Source organism: Nicotiana tabacum, chromosome 2, assembly GCF_000715075.1.
Source record: "Nicotiana tabacum cultivar K326 chromosome 2, ASM71507v2, whole genome shotgun sequence".
Taxonomy (NCBI): domain Eukaryota; kingdom Viridiplantae; phylum Streptophyta; class Magnoliopsida; order Solanales; family Solanaceae; genus Nicotiana; species Nicotiana tabacum.
In genome coordinates, this window is record NC_134081.1 from 98,048,125 (window position 1) to 98,062,556 (window position 14,432).

Here is a 14,432-nt window from a genome sequence, read left to right on the forward strand (position 1 = left end):
TGCGGAGGGACGTGCGGCGCGATCCATAGATGCATCTATCCTGCCGAGGCGTTCGGCCCGCTCCACAAGAAAGGAGGACATTTTCTTATGTACCTCCGGAAGGAGAGTTTATTTATTATGAGATCAATTCGGGAGGAAGAATAATTTCTTTTAATAGTTAACTAATTTAAATAGAAAATCAATTAATTTAAACAGAAAATCAAGCATATGAGATTTCCATCCTTCAATATCTTTATCTAACAATTCACAATATATTCATATATATCATTTAATATTAATTAAATAAGGAATACAATTTACACAAGTAATTCATGCTTTGAGTCCTAAACTACCCGGACTTTAGCATTAATAGTAGCTATGCACGGACTCTCGTCACCTCGTGCGTACGTAGCCCCCACAATTAGCAATAATTATTCAATTTAATCCTTATAGGGTAATTTTCCTCTAACAAGATTAGACAAGAGACTTACCTCATCTCAAAGTCCACTTTCCGATTATCGCATCGCGTAAAATTCTTGATTCTATGCCGAAAAATTCGAAACTATCCAAAAGTTATATAAAATAATTAATATATGTTCAATAATTCGAAATTCATCTATTAAATAAATTACTCTATCCAAAATGGTAAAATTCCTAAAATTCACCCTGGGCCCACGTGACCGGATTCCGAAAATATTCGGATGAAAACGTTACCCATAATCTCAAAAACTCAAATATATAATTTGTATCCAATTCCATAACCATTTTCGTGGTTAAAATCTCATTTTTATAAAAATCTAGTTTTTTCACCTAAACCTTTGATTTCTAAAATTTACTAGTTATAATCTACTTATAATCTATGTATTTAACTCAAGGGGTGAATAATTAACTTACCTCCAAATTGCTAGTTGAAATCCCTCTCAAAAAGCTCTGAAATCGCCCAAACATGGAAGAAGAATTGGCAAAAATGGTAAAATCCCGTTCTTTTAAGCTTTCTGCCAAACAAGTCTTTCGCACCTGCAGAAATTGGAATGCACATGTGGCTCCGCACCTACGGAAAAATCCTCGCAGTTGTGAGTTTCACTTGCCTGGCCAATTCTCGCATTTGCGCACAAAGCTTCGCAGGTGCGCAAATCGTCCGCATCTGCGGTGGATTGTTCCTTCCCATTTTTGCTTCTGCGCTCAAAATCTCGCATATGCAAGTGCCGCGCCTGCGAGCTTCTGTCGCATCTGCGACTGGCCAAGCGCAGGTGCGATTATGACAGTAGCTAGGAGCTTCAGTTTTAGCTCCCAACTTCCAACTTGGTCCGAGTCTCGTCCGATTTACACTCGGAGTCCCCGGAACCCCGCCCGACCATACCAACAGGTTTGAAATCATAAAACGGACTTGCTCAAACTCACGGAACGTGTAAAACAACATCAAATCTAAGAATCATACCCCAAACCAAATTGAATCAAACTTAAGAACTTCAAGTTCTTCAATTTATTTCCAATATGCCAAAACGTACTTAAACTACCCGGAATGACATGAAATTTTGCGTGCAAGTCTTAAATCACTATACGGAACTATTCCCAAACTCGGAATTCCAAACGGACTTCAATTTCTCAAAAACCTACTCCAAACCAAATTTGAAGAACTTTAAACCTTCAAATAGTTAATTTTTACTATTAAGTGCCAAAATGCTCCCGGGTTATCCAAAACCCGATTCGGACATACGCCCAAGTCCAAAATTATCATACAAATTTATTGAAACCGTCAAATCCCTATTCCGATGTCATTTTCTTAAAATGTTGACCGAAGTCAATCTTGTCCATTTAAAGCTAACTTAAGGAACCAGGTGTTCCGATTTCAACACAAACGCTTCCAAATCCCGAACCAGCCATCCCCGCAAGTCATAAATTAATAAAAGTTTGTTCGGAGAGTTTTATTTTAGGGAACGAGGTTCTAAAAGTTAAAATGACCGGTTGGGTCATTACAGTTGTGACCCACATAGGTCGCGTACTTGTTGAATTATTTGCTAATTGCTTTCTTGTACTTAGTCATGATTTTACTTGCGTATCATACCTCAGTATTTCTTGATTTTGTTGATACACTATGTTATCTTTGTTTGGATTGATCTTTGTGATTTTCTAGAGCCGAGAGACTATAGAGGTTGTGGACTGAGTAAGGCCGATGGCCTGTCAGTGAGGTAAGGATACTATATCACGTGAGTTGTCCGTGCATGATATTATAGCACGTGAGTTGTCCGTGCGGATTATGGTGCTTGGGCTGTAGGAGCCCCTCCGGAGTCTTTACAACCCTAGTGAGCGCGGGTATCCATTGAGTGTGAGTGTTGAGGGCTGGGAGCCTAGTGAATGATTGTTGTCCTGAGAAGTTGTACTTGCTCTTTATTTGTTATTGCACTTAGTTGCTATCTGTCATTGTTGTGAATCTTTCTGAAAGATTTTATATCCGAAATACATGAACTTGAACTGTATAGAATTGATTTGACTTAAACTACTGGATTTGAAAGCATGTCTATTCTTTGCTGGAATTACTGAAAATGAACTATAACTGTGTAGCTCGTTACTATCTTCAGTTCCTTATATATTATTGTTACTTGCTGAGTTGGTTGTACTCATACTGCAGCCTGCACTTCGTGTGCAGATCCAGGTGTTCCCGAACATAGCGGGTATTGATTCTTTCGCGAAGTTGATTTTCTAGAGATTCTGAGGTAGCTGGCGTGTTTCGCAAACCTTGCATCTCTTTCCCTATCTCCTTGTTTACTGTATTTGGTTTCGGGCTATTATAGCCCGTATTTTTCAGATTTGTATTCATAATAGATGCTCATGTACTCTTTGACACTAGATTTTGGGGAGTGTTCGAATCAGTATTTGTGAGATTTTGTACTGTATTTAAATATTATGTTTTTCAAACTTATATGAAATCGGGGGTTATTGATGTTATCGGCTTGCCTAGTATTGAGATAGGCGCTATCACGACATATCAAATTTTGGGTCGTGACAATAGATAAGTAATTTGAAAAGTTACATTTAGTCTACAATTATAGACCAGGTTCATATGCAAAAGTAAAATGTGTATTATTTGGACAGTCATTCCTACGGGCTACGGCTATTTAGGACCTAACGCCGATAATGCAAGTTAGGAGTTAGCTAGCAAAAGTTGGGTTCATTATTTTCTCTTTATCCCTAATCCCTGACCCATCTATTTCACTTTATATGTTATTTTCCCTTAATTCTCATATTAATACCTTAATAACGTTATTTTATGCCTGTGATAAATGTTTTTGGGTAGTGAGTACTATATATCCACGTTCCTAGTAAGAGGCTAAAGTGTTGTATAAACCGATGGCCTCATGGTATTTCTATGCACACAGGCTTTTTGTTTGTTTGGTTATTTACCTCGATTAAAGATCAAAATTTTTGTTGAAAAGATAACTTACATTTTTTTTTTTATTTCTATGCACTATGATTTATTTAGAATCCAAATAGTATTTGATCATTTCTTGTTGGAACAGCAGTACTGTGGCTATTAGTGTTCTTGAATAGTAAGTTTTCAATATTCCCAAGTCCCAAATAATTTGACCGAGTGTACAGTTGAGGACTACGTCAAGTATATTAATTTTATTGAGTTTCTGGTGCATACTTAACAAAGAATCCGATGATATGATGAAGTGCATAAGCTTGCGTTTTCCATGTGTGATTATTTATTATCCTTTTGAATATTTCTTTTGTTATATATAGCATATATACAAAGAACATGTTTGAAATTATTGGCTTTCAAGGCAAGCAAGAAGCGAAGGAAGTTAATATTTTCATAACTAAAAAAAAAAAAAAAAAAATTAAATAATGAAGTTTTTATTTGCCATATAAGTTTGTTTTCGTAATATACATGTGGAGCACACGTATCAAGTCATTTACACAATAACATATGCATCTAAATAGTTTAATTTTTCATATTCATACGAACTAACGACATCCAAAATCAAGGATCATATTATATGGATTTTATAATGTGAATTTATATATTATTCTTTAGTTTTTAATTGCTCAAAAACATGTTTTAATAATGTTTTTTTTAAATATAAAATTATACTAAATGATCATGGTTTTCTTAAAATTTTGTATTAAATAACTTGAGAACAAAAGTGGATCCAAGATTTAAGATTTTAGTATTGAATTCTATGGATTCAATCTTTAAGATTTTAGCATGTAAACGACCCCGAAATGGAGTTTTGATGATTCCAATAGCTCCGTATGATGATTTTGGACTTAGGAGCGTGTTCGGAAAATTATTTGGAGGTCCGTAGTAGAATTAGGCTTGAAATGACGAAAGTTGAATTTTGGAAAGTTTGACCGGGGGGTTGACTTTTTGATATTGGGGTCGGAATCCGATTCCGAAAATTTTAATAGGTCCGTTATGTCATTTATGACTTGTGTGCAAAATTTGAGGTCAATCGGACTTGATTCGATAGGTTTCGGCATCGAATGTAGAAGTTGGCACAAGACCTAACTTCAAATGAGCATAACTCTCAGGACACGAAGTGTTATATGGTGTATTACCTATAAAATGAAAGATCTTTGAGTCTAGTTTCTATCTCTTCAAACCGTTCGTCATTTGGACCTTCCTACCAGAGGTTATGACCAAATTACCAAAGGCTGGAAAAATACAATTTTGCGACCAATTATGCGATCGCAAAACAGTTATGCGATCTCAAAACTGCTTCTGCGACCGCAAACTAGTTGCAGAATGGACCAGAAGAGCCCAGTTCTGGGCACCGATTTTGCAATCAATTTTGCAGCCCACATACCCATTATGCGTTTCATTATGCGATCACAGACCTGCTTTCGGAGAGTTAATTTTTTTTATTTTTATAACCCGATCCCATTTTGATAAATAAGCTTTGGGGCTTATTTTGGGGCAATTATCTGATGATTTTAGAGAGAAGTGAGAGTTTTATAGATAGAGGAAGTAGATGAAGTGTCTTGTTCATCAAATTCTTGTCCAAGCCTTGAAATCCAACGAGAAATCCCTCAAGTTCTTCATCAAAGAGGTAAGGTTCTAACCCCTAATCTTCAATTTCGAGTTTGGGTAATGATGGGTGATTAAGAGTATGATTCTTGGATGTAAGAGTATTATTTATACGTATCAATAAGGTTTATGGAAGAGTCTTGAGATCAAATGGGTAAAGATTGGGCTGAAAATGGCAGAAATCTTCAAAGATTTCAATTGAAGATTTGAGGTTCGAGTTGATGTTGGAATTTGGTGAAATTTATATGGTTGGACTCATGGTTGGATGGGCGTTAATATTTTATAACTTTCGTCGGGTTCCGAGACGTGGGCCCCAGGGGAGATTTTTGAGTGTAAATTCGGATTTTTGTAGAAAAATTAGTATTTTGATATGGAATAAATTCCTATAATTTGGGTTGACTGAATCAAATTAATTGCGACTAGATTCGAGCCGTTCGAAAGTTGTTACGCGCAGAATGAAATTTCTGGAAGCATTATTTAGCTTGCTCGATATTGGATTCGGCTTGTTCGAGGTAAGTAACTCTTCTAATCTTGGAGTTGCGGGTATGCACCCTGAATATACGTATTATGTGAATTGTTTGGAGGTGACACACATGCTAGGTGACAGGCGTGTGGGTGTGCACCGTAGGAATTGTGACTTGGTCAAATTCCATGGGACTGTATAGTTGAATAATCTGTTGATATCCGTACATTCTCTACGTGTTAGTGAAAATTGAGCTGAGACTCGTATTAAAAATCATGCTTAGGCATATGTTGTTATTGTTGGTACCCATTGGGGTCATTTTTGTGATTGAATAATATGTTCAAATTATAATTTTTCACTCAATCATGTTTATTCATTTCATATCATACCTCAGTCTCTCTTATTTATTGTCGATGCATCATATCATTGTTGTTGGGCTGCTTATCATGATTTTTGAGAGCCCGAGAGACTGGAGAGGTTGATGACTGAGTGAGGCCGAGGGCCTAATTGTGAGGATATTTATGGATCGGGTTGCACGTCGTAACATGTTTATTGATTTATGCCATGATTGGCTTGATATAGCGCTTGGGCTGAAGGAGCCCCTCCGGAGTCTGTACACACCCCCAGTGAGCGCAGGTACCTATTGAGTGCGAGTGCCGAGCGCGAGTGTCGAGTGATTTGGGAGGATTGAGTGACTGTGAGGCATGAGTGACTGTGAGGACTGAGTGACTGGGAGGACTGAGTGAAATGATACTCTGAGAGTATGCATATGATTTATCACTGAGTTGTATCGCATTGACATGCACACATGACATACATGCATAGAGATGAATTTTTTCTCATGCTGTACAGTATCACATCATTCATGATTTCTCACAGATGTTGACAGATGGGCATAGTGAAGCAATTGTTTTATACGGGTTATTTGGAAAGAAAATAAAACATCCCATTTATTATTGAAAGGATTTTGGGAAAATCACAATTTTCAGACTTACTCATATTTTGGTGATTTTAGTGAAAAGAATTGAGTTTTACTATTATATTTGAAAAGAAAATTTTTTATTTTTTCGGAACTGTGAACGAACTGAGCACTTTATTATTGAGTTATTCATTGTGCTGCCTCAATTCTATTGTTATGAGATTTGTTTTCTGGATATTGTTGTGCACTATTGGTTTTGGACCCGACCTTGGTAAAAGTTCGTCACTGCTTTTAAACTAAGGTTAGGTTTCTTACTTACTCAGTACATGGGATCGGTTGTACTGATACTACACTTCTTCACCTTGCGTGCAGATGTTGGCTGCTGATGTTGCTGTGTTCGATGGGAGCTGGATTTGAAGATGTATCTGCGTTCCGGTTGTAGATGCCTCTTGTTCATGGTAGCCTTAGATTCATAAAACTCTGTTTATGTACTTCTCAAACATATGATGTATTTATTTCATACCAGCTTTGTAAACTCTATTCTTAAAAGCTCATGATTTGTACTACCAGTTCTTGGGGGAAAGTAATGGTTTTAGATATTTTCTTTTAATTAATTGCCTCGTTAATTTCATTGGAATGAGATAGTTGGTAATTGGCTTACCTAACGGGTTGGGTTTGGTGCCATCACGACTAGTTGGATTTTGGGTCGTGACATAAAAGTTATGAGTTCATATTACTATTTGTTACAATTTTAATGATTTTTTATACATAAGTTATGCTCAACATATTACGTGAATCCGATACCATAACACTTGATGTGTCCCTTCTTGGGATACACGTGCAACGCACGTGACGAGAGTCTAGTTCTAGAAAATGCGACAAATGTAGTTATGTAATTGCGCTTATCGCAAATTATTATTTGACGCTCTTGAGCAGATAAAACGTCATTCGATTTCTTGAATTTCTTATGTGCTGTTGATAAGACTTCTTTTTTATCATGCAAATTTGCTTCAGGTGCCTTTAATAAATTCTATCACCTTGAAGCCACTTAAATCTAATCACCACTTCGAGTTATTCTATCTTCAATTCTAAAAGACTATTTTCACTCAAGTCTTTTTTTAAAAATCACCGTTTTTCCTCTGAAAAGTTTCTTTCTTCTCGTGCAATAACATCATTCAAAAATAGTGAAAGTTTAAATACATTATGACACAAAATACACAATGTTTTTAATATACAAACCTTATGCTTTTCCTCCAATCTTGTCAAATTCGCCTTGTACTTTGCTTCCAATTCGGCCAAAATTGCATCTTTATTTTTTGATTCCGTCATATATATATATATATATATATATATATATATATATATATATATATATATATATATATATATATATATATATATATATATATATATATATATATATATACTAGTATCTATAAACGGGCTGTGCCCGTGCCCAATTATCATATCTAAGGTGGTAAAGTTTTTTTTTGTCCTTCGAAGTTGCTTAGCCATTAATTAAATAAAGTTGGTTGGAACATTTGAGGAAAAAAGCATCTATAAAAGATCATAATGAAGCATGGGATAGTTGATCAAAGATAATTAAAAGTCAGTTGGTGATTTAGAACTTTTGACTTTGTAATCAAAATGCCACTATTTGCATGATCAAAATAGATATTCCCTCTTCACCCCCTTTTTGTTTTACAAAAGAACTTACTATATCAGGAACAATTCTCTTGAAGTCAATTTGAGTTATAACATATTAATGTTTAATATAACCAAATTTATCCAAAACTAATTTAAACGTGATTAACCAATTTTTTTTGCAAATGTAATATTTTAGTATATCAAGACAAATATAAAGATTTTAAGTTATAATACTTCTATTATCAAATTCACTATTTAATATCACGAAAAAACATAAATCGTCCACATAAAGTTGTGCGTAGATATATATATATATGTGATGACCCAAAAGGTCATCTTATGCTTTAGAACTCGAATCTGCGCTCTTAAGCCTTAAAAATCATATTTATGTTGAAAACTAATGAAAATAAGAATTTTTGCCTTAAAAGTTGATTTTAGTTTACTTCGTTCAATATTTTTGGTAAACGGGCCCGAATCCGTACTTTGACGGTCCCGGTAGGTCCGTATCGAATTATGGGACCTGAGCGTATGCCCGAAATCGAATTCGGAGGTCCCTAGCTTGAGTTATGAATTTTTCATGAAAATTAAAAGTTTGGAAATTATTTGTTTTTAAGAATTGATTGATATTTTGCATTGTTAGTATCGGGTTCGTATTTTAGTTCCGGAGCCTGATACAAGTTCATTATGATATTTAAGACTTGTCGGTAAAATTTGATGAGAAACAGAGTTGATTTGACGTGATTCGGACGTCCAGTTGAGAAAATAGAAATTTTAAAGTGTTCTTGAGAATTTCATTTGATTTGGTGCTAAATTCGTAGTTCTAGGTATTATTTTGGCGATTTGATCACACGAGCAGGTCCGTATGATATTTTTAGACTTATGTGCATCTTTGGTTTGGAGCCCCGAGGGCTCGGGTGAGTTTCGGATAGGCTATGGGGTGATTTGCACTTAGAAAATGTGAGATTTTTGCTGCAGCAGCTGTTCTGGTGTGCCCTTCTTCGCATTCGCGTAGGTAGTGTCGCGAACGCGAAAGGTAAAATGGGGGTAGGGAAATTTTCTTCTTCGCGAACGTGAAGGACTGGTTGCAAACGCGAAGCGTTGGGGGTGGTACCCTTCGCGAACGCGATCTGTCTCACGCGAACGCGATAGTTTAAGGGACATGGGGGAAGGGGGGGTCATGTTCTTCTACGCGAACGCGTCCACTGGGCCGCGAATGCAAAGGCTTGGGGGGAGATGCCTTACGCAAACACGTAGAAAGACTCGCGAACGTGAAGGCCTTAGGCCGCTGTGCAAAGCGATCGCGACAGGCCTCTCGCGAACGCGATGAAGGCCTGTCCAGTGACTTAAAATAGACTCCAAACACGGGTTTAAGCCATTTCTTCAATATTTTTCAAGAACCAAACGGGTAGAGGCGATTTTCAAGAGTCATTTTCTTCCCCAAAGTGTTGGTAAGTGATTCTAAACCATTTTCTTTCAATTACCCATTACATTGTTTGAATTATCAACCTAAAATCTAGAGTTTTCATGGTAGAATTAGGGGTTAGGGTAGAAACTAGGGATTTCGAAAATTTGAGGATTTAGACCCCAATTTGAGGTCGGATTCCAAAACTAATTACATATTCGGGCTCTGGGGTGAATGAGTAAAAGAATTTTGGTCTGAACCTCGGGTTTTGACCAAGCGGGCCCGGGGTCGATTTTTCGACTTTTTGGAGGAAAATTTGGGAAATTTAATTTATGAAATATAATTGATTCCTTTAGCAATATTTGATATTATTGAGTCATTTTTGAATAGATACGAGTGTTTTGGAGGTGAATTCCAAAGGAAAAGCTATAATTGAGAATTAAGTGGCCTTCAGAGCGAGGTAAGTGTCGTGTCTAACTTTGGCTTGAGGGAATAGGTATTATGTGTTCATTTTCTACGTGTTTGGTTGTTAAATACGATGTATAGGTGAGGTGACGAGCATCTATGCATCGTTGTCGAGTCATAGCATGCGAGTGAAATTCTATTCTTGTCTATTTTGTAGCCTTAAATTCAACTATCAATGCTTAGAGGGTTATTTGAAATGTTGGGTGACTTATATCTGGTTTCACTGAGATTTGGTAACTTTCGAATATTGATTCAAGGTTGAGATTACATTGTGCTATTGATTATGGGTAAAATACTGGTTTCTTTATGGTACTCCTATTTATCCGTTGTTATTGATTTTGTGATTTGTGAGGAGGAGTGTAAAGCACGAAGGGTGATGTCGTGCATGCATTATCCATATTGTGAGGAAAAGTGTAAAGCATGAAGGGTGATGCCGTGTATATTATGAGAGGTTTAATGCATGAAGAGTGATGCTGTGCCGTTCTATTTATTTATTTGGTGAGGTTGAGAGTAAAAGCACGAAGGGTGATGTCGTGCCGTTCTATTTATTTATTTGGGTGAGGTTGAGAGTAAAAGCACGAAGGGTGATGCCGTGCCGTTCTATTTATTTATTTGGTGAGGTTGAGAGTAAAAGCACGAAGGGTAATGCCGTGCAGTTTTTCTTTGCTGTTTTAATTTCTCAACTCGTTTAAGGATTTTCTGTTTAATTCTGTCTTTTTATTATTCTCACTCTTTATGTTGTATTCCCCCACTATATGTCCCCTTCCCATTATTTCTGCGTTATTGCTTTATTTACTGTTGTTGGCAATAGCATGATTATACTGTTCAGGTTATATGTGGGAGTCTTGTCCTAGCCTCGTTTGTACTGATGCTGCACTCTGCACTTTCTGTGTAAATTTTGATACCGGTTCAGGTTGATTGAGATTTGCTATTGGTCCGCTGTCCAGAGACTCAAGGTAGATCTGTCGGAGTTCACAGACCTTGAAGTCCCCGTCTATCTTTTATGTCCTACTGTTTTCTTTCGTTCAGACAATTGTATTTCTTTCAGGCTATTACTTGTAGTAAATTCTAGAATGCTCGTGAATTGTGACTCCAGATTCGGGTGATTGTAATTAATACAGTTTTATAATATTCCGTACTTATTATATTTTATCTTAGTTAATTATTGTTATTTACTGAATGGAAATACGGAATTGGTTTAACGATTTCTAACGTTGGCTTGCCTAGCAAGTGAAATGTTAGACGCAATCACGGTCCCGTCGGTGGGAAATTTTGGGTCGTGACAGTTGGTATCAGAGCCATAGGTTGCTTAGGTCTCACGATTCACGAGCAAGCTTAGTAGAGTCTGGAGGATCGGCACGGAGACGTCTGTGCTTATCTTCCAGAGGCTATGAAATTTAGTAACAAGTTTCACTTCTATTCTTCTTTGTTGTGCGATTTTGCTTTCTCAATACTGATTGAATTCTTCTACTCTTATTCTCTCGCAGATGGCGAGAACACATACCACTTCCTCCGCTGAGCAGCAGCCAGAGCCTCCAGTGACATCTCCTACGCGGGGCAGAGGTCAAGGCCGAGGCTGTGCCAGAGGGCGAGGCAGGGGCAGGGCACAGCCTAGGGCCCGAGCAGCAGCCCCAGCAGTGGAGCCTCAGATAGAGCTTGACGAGGAGGTTCTAGCCCAGACTGTTCCTACTGGACTAGCTCAGGTTCCGGAGGGGTTCATTGCTACCCCAGTACTTCAGGACGCTTTGGTCCGTTTTGTGGGCCTTATGGAGAGTGTGGCCCAGACTGGTGCATTTCCCATGGTACCAGCAGTTTCTCAGACCGGAGGAACCCAGACTCCCACCACTCCCGCTCTGGAGCAGATAGCTCCCCAGTATCAGGCTCCAGCAGCTCAGCCAGTCGGATTAGTTCAGCCGGTTATGGCAGCACAGGTCGGAGATGGGCCGGCTATGTCTTCTAAGGCTTTATGGAGATTGGATAGGTTTATCAAGCTCTTTCCTGTTCACTTCAGTGGTGCTCCTTCAAAGGATCCCCAGGAGTATCTTGACAGTTGTCACGAGATTCTACGAAACATGGGTATAGTGGAGACCACTGGGGTCGATTTTGCTGCATTTCAGATGACTGGTTCCACCAAGAAATGGTGGAGAGATTACTTGTTGACCAGACCAGCTGGGTCGCCTGCTCTTACTTGGGACCAACTCTCTTATCTCTTCATAGAGAAGTTTTTGCCTATCACATTGAGAGAGGAGTGTCGCCGTCAGTTTGAGTGTCTCCAGCAGGGCAGTATGACTGTTACTCAGTATGAGACCCGTTTTGTGGATTTTTTCCCGTCATGCTATTCTTCTGCTTCCCACCGAGAGAGAGAGGGTTAGGAGGTTTATTGATGGACTTGCTCAGCCTATCAGATGGCTAAGGAGACTGGGAGTGAGATTTCTTTTCAGGCGGCTGCTAATGTCGCCAGACGAGTCGAACTGGTTCTTACTCAGGGAGGTCAGGGGTCTGACAAGAGACCTCGTCATTTCGGTGAGTTCAGAGGTGCCTCACCTAGAGGCAGGAGTAATTTTGGTAGAGGTCATCCTCCCAGGCCATTTCATTTAGCGCTCTAGGCATCCCACGGTACCTGAGGTGGTCGTGGCCCTCAGATGCATCATTCTGACTAGCTAGCCTACAGTGCACCACCAGCTCCTATTAGTTCACCTCCACTCCAGAGTTATCAGGGTGGTTATTCAGGTCGACAGGGCCAACTTTAGGGTCAGCAGTCACATCAGCCGAAGTTATGTTATACTTGTGGTGATCCGAGGCACATTGCTAGATTTTGCCCTCGAGCAATGGGCAACTCACAACATCAGAGTTCACGTGCCATGGTCCTGACACTAGTTGCTGCACCACTTACTCAGCCAGCCAGATGCAGGGGTCAGGCAGCTAGAGGTAGAGGCCAGCCTGTTAGAGGTGGAGGTCAGGCCGTTAGAGGTGGAGACTAGCAAGTTAGAGGCCGTCCCGGGGACGTAGTTTAGGGTGGTGGGGCTCAGCCCTGGTGTTATGCTTTCCTAGCCAGGCCTGAGGCTGAGTCATCTGACGCTGTTATTACAGGTACTATTTCAGTTTGCAGTAGAGATGCTTCAGTTCTATTTGATCTGGGATCTACTTACTCCTATGTGTCATCCTATTTTACTTCCTATTTGGTTGTGCCCCGTGATTCTTTTTATGCTCCTGTGTATGTGTCCACACTAGTGGGAGATGCTATTGTTATAGATTGTGTTTATCGTTTGTGTGTGGTCACCCTTGGGAGTCTTGAGACTCGTGTAGATCTTCTACTTCTCGACATGGTTGAATTTGATGTCATACTGGATAGGGATTGGTTGTCACCTTATCATGCTATACTAGATTGTCACACCAAGACGGTGACCTTAGCCTTGCGGGGTTGCCTCGTTTAGAGTGGAGAGGGAATCTTGGCCATTCTGCCAGTAGGGTTATCTCTTATCTGAAGGCTCGATATATGGCCGAGAAGGGGTGTCTAGCTTATTTGGCTTATGTCCGTGATTCTAGTGCGGAGGTTCCTTCCATAGATTCGGTGCCGGTTGTTCGCGAGTTTCAAGAGGTGTTTCCTACAGACCTACCGGGGATGCCACCCGACAGGGATATTGATTTCTGCATTGATTTGGCTCTGGGCACTCAGCCTATTTCCATTCCGCCATATCGCATGGCCCCGTCAGAGTTGAAAGAATTGAAGGAGTAGTTGCAAGATTTGCTTGATAAGGGATTCATTAGACCTAGTGTCTCGCCCTGGGGTGCACCTATGTTGTTTGTGAAGAAGAAAGATGGATCGATGAGGAAGTGTATAGATTATCGGCAGTTGAACAAAGTCACCATCAAGAACAAATATCCATTGCCGAGGATTGATGATTTATTTGATCAGCTTCAGGGTGCCAAGGTGTTTTCAAAGATTGATTTTTGATCTGGCTACCATCAGTTGAGGATTAGGGCATTCGATGTTCCTAAGACAGCTTTTCAGACTCGGTATGGGCATTATGAGTTTCTAGTGATATCATTTGGGCTGAAAAATGCCCCAGCAGCATTCATGGATTTGATGAACCCTACTTGGATTCCTTTGTGGTTGTGTTTATTGATGATATCTTGATCTACTCCCACAGTCGAGAGGAGCATGAGCAACACCTTCGGATCGTTCTTCAGACTTTGAAAGACAACCAGTTATATGCTAAGTTCTCAAAATGAGAGTTTTGGTTGAGTTCAGTTGCTTTCTTGGGTCAAATTGTATCAGCAGAGGGTATTCAGGTGGATCCTAAAAAGATTGAGGCAGTCCAGAACTGGCCTAGACCCACATCAGGTACAGAGATCCGTAGCTTCCTGGGTTTGGCGGGCTATTACCGTCGATTTGTGGAGGGGTTTTCATCCATAGCATCCATGTTAACCAGATTGACCCAGAAGGGTGCCCCGTTCAGGTGGTCAGACGAGTGTGAAGCGAGCCTTCAGAAGCTCAAGACTGCTTTGACCATGACACCGGTAT